The following is a 7,650-nucleotide window of genomic DNA, read 5'->3' on the forward strand; positions in this document are numbered from 1 at the left end:
TCTGGAGGTGGTTTTGTTGTTGTTGTTGTTTGTTTGTTTGTTTGTTTTTTGTAAAGAGAAACAGTTGGTATTTATTGAAACAACAGGTGATCTGATTATCCGATGGTTATTGTTGTTTCAGTCATGCTTGGTTTTCATGATGGTTCCGCCGTCGGGTAATGACACGTTTCTATCTGGAAATGGTCTCAGAGCACATAATCTTAAAGGAGAAACTGTCACAGAGAAAAAAGAAATGTACTTTTACGTAGGGCGTGCTCGTCTTTGACTTATCAGTTTTCGACAACTGTTCAAAACTTTGCAATTTACATCTGTTCATGGGCTGGTTTGTTAAACGATATTGTAATCTTCCATAGGCTAAAGGTTTATCAAACTTGAACATGGTCCGTTACAAATCATATTTTCTGTTAAAAAGTTCAATTGAACATAAGGCTGATGTGGTCTCAGTTAATGGGGAAGGGTATCTTTAAAAGGGGTTAGTTTTCAAGTCTATCACCCAAATGTGTTAAAATCTAATGAGACAGTCATCATACAGACACTCATATCAGTCACGTCATGGGCGAGTATTCAACATGGAGGATGTCCAGATCGCATAAAGTCACCAACTGAAGAAAGCACGTGGGAACATGAAAATAAAGCCATCAGAATATGGTTTTTTTACGCTTTACTTATGTATACAAGACAAGTACCAAGGGAAATGCAGGAGAGAGTGCTTTCTGGAAATGCAGGGGAGAGTGCTTCCTGGAAATGCAGGAGAGAGTGCTTCCTAGGGATCTCGCCAGTTCTCACCTGCCGACACACAGGAAAGATTTGGCCAAAGCCCGATCCAACCCAGGGACGAAAATCCGCAGAGAACAAAGTTTACTTTTTAAAGCATTCTTTAATCCACCTAGCATGGATCTTTCAAACAAAGAAAACATTGTGCTATTATCCAGATATCTCACAAAAGAGACATTTCTTCCCCTACTCATTAATTCATCAATTCATGTAGGATAGACCTCCCACTCATTTATTCATGCGGTATATACCTTTCAAACAAACCAGATGGTGATGTCATTCAGGCATCTCACAAAAGACACTCGGCATGCCAAGACCCCAGACTCAAAGTAGCCATTTGAATCGGGTTAGGGTCCACCAATAGAAAAACATATTTCTTCAAAGACATTTGGTCAAAGGGCCTTTCAGTATCAAACACCTTCTGTCTGGAATTTTCTTCTGGATTTCCAAAACTCAGACCGTTCGAAATGGCCTTTGAATGTGACGAATCACTGGCCCACACCCCCACATCTCCACGCCCCCACATTTTTGTGTGATTTTTGTTTTTGGTGTGTGTGTGTGTGTGTGTGTGTGTGTGTGTGTGTGTGTGTGTGTGTGTGTGTGTGTGTGTGTGTGTGTAACATATTTTGTACTTTTTGTGTCTCATTATTTACAATTTTAGCATTGTCTTGGTGAATGTGAATATATGTTTTTTTCTTTTTTCCTCTTCTTCTTCTCTTCATGCCTTTTCTTCGTGTGCCGTTGCATGCTGTTAGACACAATTGAATATGTAGCGATTTATGCGAGGCGCTTAGAGCCCATTATACGAAGACATGGCATCATTTAGGTACTGAATCATGACCATCGTCACCATCAGCATCATTATCATTATTATTATCATTACTATTATTATTGTTGTTGTTGTTAGTGTTGTTGTTGTTGTCGTCGTCATCATCATCATTGTTATTATCATTATTGTTGTTGTTGTCGTCGTCATCATCAACATCATCATTGTTGTTATCATCATCATCATCATCATCATCATGATTCTTCTTCTTCTTATTATTATTATTGTTATTATTTTCATCATCATCATTATTATAATTATTATTATTATTATCATCATCATCATCATCATCATTAACTAAGCTGAAGTGCAAATCATCAGTCTTCGAACATTAACATTCTCTTTATGACAGTGGCGCTGAATGAATGTTGCGGGATTTTTGTTTTCTGAACAGCACGCTTCTGCGTCACGTCAGAAGACTTCGACATGACCAAACACAAGCGAATGATGTTAACACTTACCTATATTAAATAAGAGATGGGAGGTCAACTACTTTGACAGAATTTGCCATTTTTGTAACCCATATCACTGCAATAGCAGTTAATGATTGAAATTTTTGAACTGGTACGCGGGCGTTTAATTCACAATGGCGATGAAAACACCGATCTGATTAAAACTACGTGGAACTCCAGTAAACATATTTTCCCTTAAAGTTCAAGCCATTGTCATTATTCTTCCCTTGCACATGCATAAAAGAAAGCGTTAGCATTAATTTTAATGGGAAGACGTAAAATTGAGGACTACAGAAAAAGCATCGAAACATCGAAATATTCTAAACAAAACTGAAAAAGCAACGACACGTTGAAATCTAACCAAACTGACAGAGTAAAGTTGACACACAAAAAAATATTTTTTTTTAAAGCAAAATCTGTTTTCGTGCAAGCCTGGGAATGTTGAAAGGAAACTCTGGGTTGCTTCCCCGCTGGGCTTCCTTGCTTTGTTTATGCGATACAGAAGAAAGGGGAGCAATGCGTCTGTCTCAAGCACCACTACAGTGGTTGCCTGAGGGAAGGCTAGTCTTGCTCAGACTTAATTAACTCCGTGAAGTCGCAGTCAAAAGTGAATTATTTGCCATCGATTCGCACAATCACAGTCTACGAAACATGTATCACGAACAATGTAGCTAAAGAATTACTGAACAACACCGAGACAAAAGTTACATTTGGAACTAAGATTGGTACACTTTATAGGTGTGTTGTCACGAGTATTCCTAAAGAGCACACACGAAATCAACAACGAAAAAAACACCTTTTCTGACAAACTGTGATCCATCACATCTCTCACGCCCTCCCCACCCGTTACGTCACACCTATATTCAGTTGTCTGGTCCACTCAGAATGATTGATATGAAAGCGAAACACAACATAAAACTTCCACAGAATAGTAACAGACTGTTGATATTTATTTTAGACATTTGTCATGCTAAAACCTGGATTCTAAATTAATCTTGGTCGAAGCTTATTGATATAAAAGTGCCAATGATTGGGCGACGAACTGTCGAAGGGACGAAAATGCAAGATAACTGTCTGGATTATCCCATTACAATTATCCCCCTTTTACTCACTATCCAACACGACCCGATTCATTCCAGAAATACAAAACATGTTTCTTAATTTTCTGTCGAATAGAGAAAAAGTAAAAAATGGAAACCTGTGCAATTTTATCTGCTCTTTTGACACATAAATTCTTTCAAAATTCACGCATCGACTAGTTTACTAAAACTAATTTGTGGAACACTGGTGTTTGTGGCAATTTTCGTGAAATTACAGTCTTCGTTTTGATCTTATATGATAATCAAAGTTACTGCCACTGCATTTGGTATTTGTGCTGCTATTTCTATTGGACAATGAATGAAAGAACATTTGTTGAATCCTTTCTTTCCTTAAAAATGAAGCGCATGTCTTTTAGAAATGTGACATCTAAACGCATGAAAGTGGAAAGTAGCTTCGGGATAAGCATCTAACTTCTCAAGAAAAGAAGCTTCAATGTTTTTCAGATTTTTCAGAAAACTATGATTGGAGGAAGAGAATTCCGTAAATTCAGTTTAGTGTAAACATAAGACAAATCAACTGAGGGAATCGGTAAAACAGCAGCAACAACAACAACGAAAAAACAATAACATAGACAACACACACATTCTAGTTTTGATTGCCTTACGATGGTTGGAGAGTTCTTATTGAAATTGTTTTTTAAAAAGAAATACTGACGGTTTCCATTCATCAAAGACGTGGGAAAGAAGGTTAGTGTCCCTTGCTCTTTTTAAAACACAACGAAGAGAAACAACTACTGCAGCGTGCTTGCACATGTATTCGCGCTGTCCATCGGACTGCGTGCAAGGAAGAAAGGGACAAGGGAAAACAAACCTAAAATCTTCTCTGGATATTCAAGGAACGTGTCTTATCTTAGTTTGCTTTTTTCGAAGCGATGGTCGGGAAACGTGTGCCAATGGCTCACTTACAGAGAGGCAAACAACAAATGCGTTTACTTGGACTCAAGAAGGCTTCGAGTTTTAAAGAACAGAAGTTTTATACACTTAAGAGGCCGATGGTTTGTTGCGAGCATTGATCCCCCCCTACCGTCCTCCCACAGCCCCCACCCTTCCACCTCTTCATCTTCCCACCTTCCCTTAGTTTCAAAACCTCTAATTTGTAATTAGACTGTCGGTGGTATCTATAACTGATTATTTTTCTGCCTGTTAATTCTGTTTCTGTGCACATTTATTGATTTGGCCGCATCCCTGAACACATACATGTACGTGCGCTCACACAGGCACACAGTGCGCGCGTTCACAATAATACACACTAACAAAAACGCATGCGTACACACACGAACTCTCTCTCTCTCTCTCACACACACACACACACACACACACACACACACACACACAGAGAGAAACACACACACACAGAGACACACACACACACACACACACACACACACGCGCGCGCACACACGCACACGCACACGCATACCATACACACGCACACACTCATAAGCACGTGCGTGCGCGCACGCACACACATGCATGCATGCGCGAGCGCGCGCGCGCACACACACAAACGGGAGCCGCGCACGTACCCATTTACATATGCACGCACGCATACATATTTGTACACTCAGGACTGTGCATATACCTAATTCCTTCTTATTCCTCACTGTGTTCGTCCTTCAATTGCAGGAGAGAACAAGAAAAAATATTCTACGAAGTAAACAACTAAGGATTAAGATAAACGCGCAACAGCTAATCAAACCGCTCGAACGATCATGCGTACGCGCACATATGTGTAAGTCTTTTAAAAATCTTTTTGTGTGTGTATGTGTGTGTGTGTGTGTGTGTGTGTGTGTGTGTGTGTGTGTGTGTGTGTGTGTGTGTGTGTGTTTTTTTTTGCAAGGGCCTTAATTGCATGCAGTCAATGAGACACGTAGTTTTTGTTTGATTGTTCGATTTTTCGCATATCTTTTTTATTGACCGGTATTCATTTGGGTACATATCATGTCAGATCTCTCAGTGTGGAAGTATTTACAGGGTTCTTTGCAAGCATCTTTAGCTCTAGCTCATACTGCCGGATCTATGTCTATTCGAGATTTTCTGAGCCAGAAGTGAGATGCACTTGGAGAGAGCGTTTATCTTTAGCCAGTTCGAGGTTACGATTTGCCTGTTCAAGCAAGAACAAGTGTAAGGTCATCATTTACCAGTTTCCTAGTCAGTTTAAGGTTACCGTTACCCTGTCTGAGGCGACTTTCAGTCAGTGTAATGTTACCATGAGCAAGTTTATGGTTACCTTTAGCCTCTTTATGGTTGTCGCAAGTTTGTCTAGGGCTGTCTTTATCCTGTATAAAACTTGCCTTTAGCTGATTTAAAGTTGCCCTTGGCCTGTAACTTTAAGCTGGCTTAAGGTTACCTTCAAACTGCTACTGGAGTCAGTTTGAGTTTACCTTAGCCAGTTTAAGGTTACCTGCCGTGTTGAGACTGGCCTTCAGGAACCGAACCGCTTGGAGTTATCGGAATAGTGACGACGTGTGCTCCTCCAATCTGTCTAACACTCATGCGTCTTCTGGGCGTGTTGTCTTTGTCCTTTGTTGTTGGTTTTTTTTATTCCCTTCATCTGTGATTCACTCACACTCCCCTCTCTTTCATCAGTCACACCCACATTCTTCCTTCTTGGTTCTTCTGAGCAGAAAAGCTCATAAACTGAGTCGCCTTACTTGTGTCCTTGTCTTTTTTTGCAGACGTTATTCTCACACGCACGCACGGAAAGGCATGCCCGTTTTCTTAAAAAACGTTTGGAACATCAGCAGCACATCCCATTAGCGTCCCATGTACTGAGTTGGGCGAGACTTTCTTTTTAGTTTATGTTCTCTGTAGCTTTTTTTTTTGCGGTAAAAATACTATCTTTGAGAGTCTTGTCTAGGTGGGGCAGACGGGACTGTCACAAAATCAAATATATATGTTCCTCCCATTCAAAATCGTCCATTGCTTGTGTCACCGGTTGCTTCGTTGTTGAGCGAATCCCGCAGCCAGCTTTGACCTGAAAAAGTTCTATTTCACTGTCCGCCACAGAGATGGGACAAAATCAGCGAGTACGTGTGTGAGATTTGTGACCTCACTGTAAATCAGTTTCTTAAACAATCTGGATAACAAAAACAGTCTGTTCAAATACATAAGTACATTATGTATGTACTAATGCATATTGTTTGCTTTCATTTTACAATGCACAATGCAACGATTTTCAAGTTTCCTTTATCAATTCGTGTGTCATATTACGTGTTTGTTTTCTTTCCGCATGCTTCTGGGGAAGCAGTCATTGGTGTGTGTGTGTGTGTGTGTGTGTGTGTGTGTGTGTGTGTGTGTGTGTGTGTGTGTGTGTGTGTGTATGGGTGAGTGTGTGTGTGTGCGTATGTGTGTGTGTATGTATGTGTGTGTGTGTGTGTGTGTGTGTGTGTGTGTGTGTGAGTGTGTGTGTGTGTATGTATGTGAGTGTGTGTGTGTGTGTGTGTGTGTGGGTGTGTGTGTGTGCGCGCGCGCGCTATCGTGCGTGCTTGTACGTGCATGTGTGAGTGTGTATGTGTGCGCGCGCGAATGTGTGCGCGTGCGTGCATGTGTATGTGTTGTGTGTGCACGCGCGCTCGCACCCACGCGTGTTTGTTTTTGTGTGTGTAACGCTTATCACATCCATACAGCTGTAATAAAATACCTTATGCGAATCACGAAACGTAATTCCGAGAGGCAAGGCCTTCAAGACTCACTTGTGATGCACTTAAAAAAATATGTGTTCTGTAAAAAAAAGAAAAAAAAAGAAAAGAAAAAGAGAGACAGAAGAGGCCTGAACACAGATTCGAACCCCGCATGTTCAGTTGGGAAGAAATTGTCTTTGTCACTGCACTACCGCGGATCTATCAACTACGTTCAAAATCTTTAAGCGTGATAAATCGATTGCGGTATTGGAAGTGATAACACTGTTTAAATCATGTTATTTCGGTATATCTCGGGTATTTAAGAAACCTTTAAAGTCCGCGGTAAAGGAGACGTTGCCATCGCTTCAACGACACTGCAATATTTATCCGTTTTCTCTGGATCTAGATATATGTTCGACAAGTTGATTAACACTCGCCGGGAAAGTACGACAAGGTCGATTCAATTTCTCTTTTATGTCCCGTCTAGTTAATTGAGTATCCACTGTACAATATTCATAATTATACAGTAAACACTCGATGCTGCAGTCTGTGTGTCCAGAATTTGTATTTCTGTTCTTTTAATTGCGAACAAGAAAAAAACAAGATCTGCACAGACCAGCCTAGACAAGGCTGATTGAAACTCAGTGAAACGGTCGATTTCTTGGGCTGACAGTTGCTGATGACTCTTCTTGCTGATGGTTCTTCCCATTATTCCTCTGTGTTCTTGGTCCCACAAGTCCTTCGATAACTCATTTTGTGACTGGCGTTTTATGCTAAGGTTCCTTTCACCCTGTTATTTGATCAGCCCTACAGTGTATTCGACGAATGTGCATAACAGCTGTGTACTTCAGTAAACCACTCCTACCGATGATCTT

Source organism: Babylonia areolata, chromosome 18 (genome assembly GCF_041734735.1).
Source record: "Babylonia areolata isolate BAREFJ2019XMU chromosome 18, ASM4173473v1, whole genome shotgun sequence".
NCBI lineage: Eukaryota > Metazoa > Mollusca > Gastropoda > Neogastropoda > Buccinidae > Babylonia > Babylonia areolata.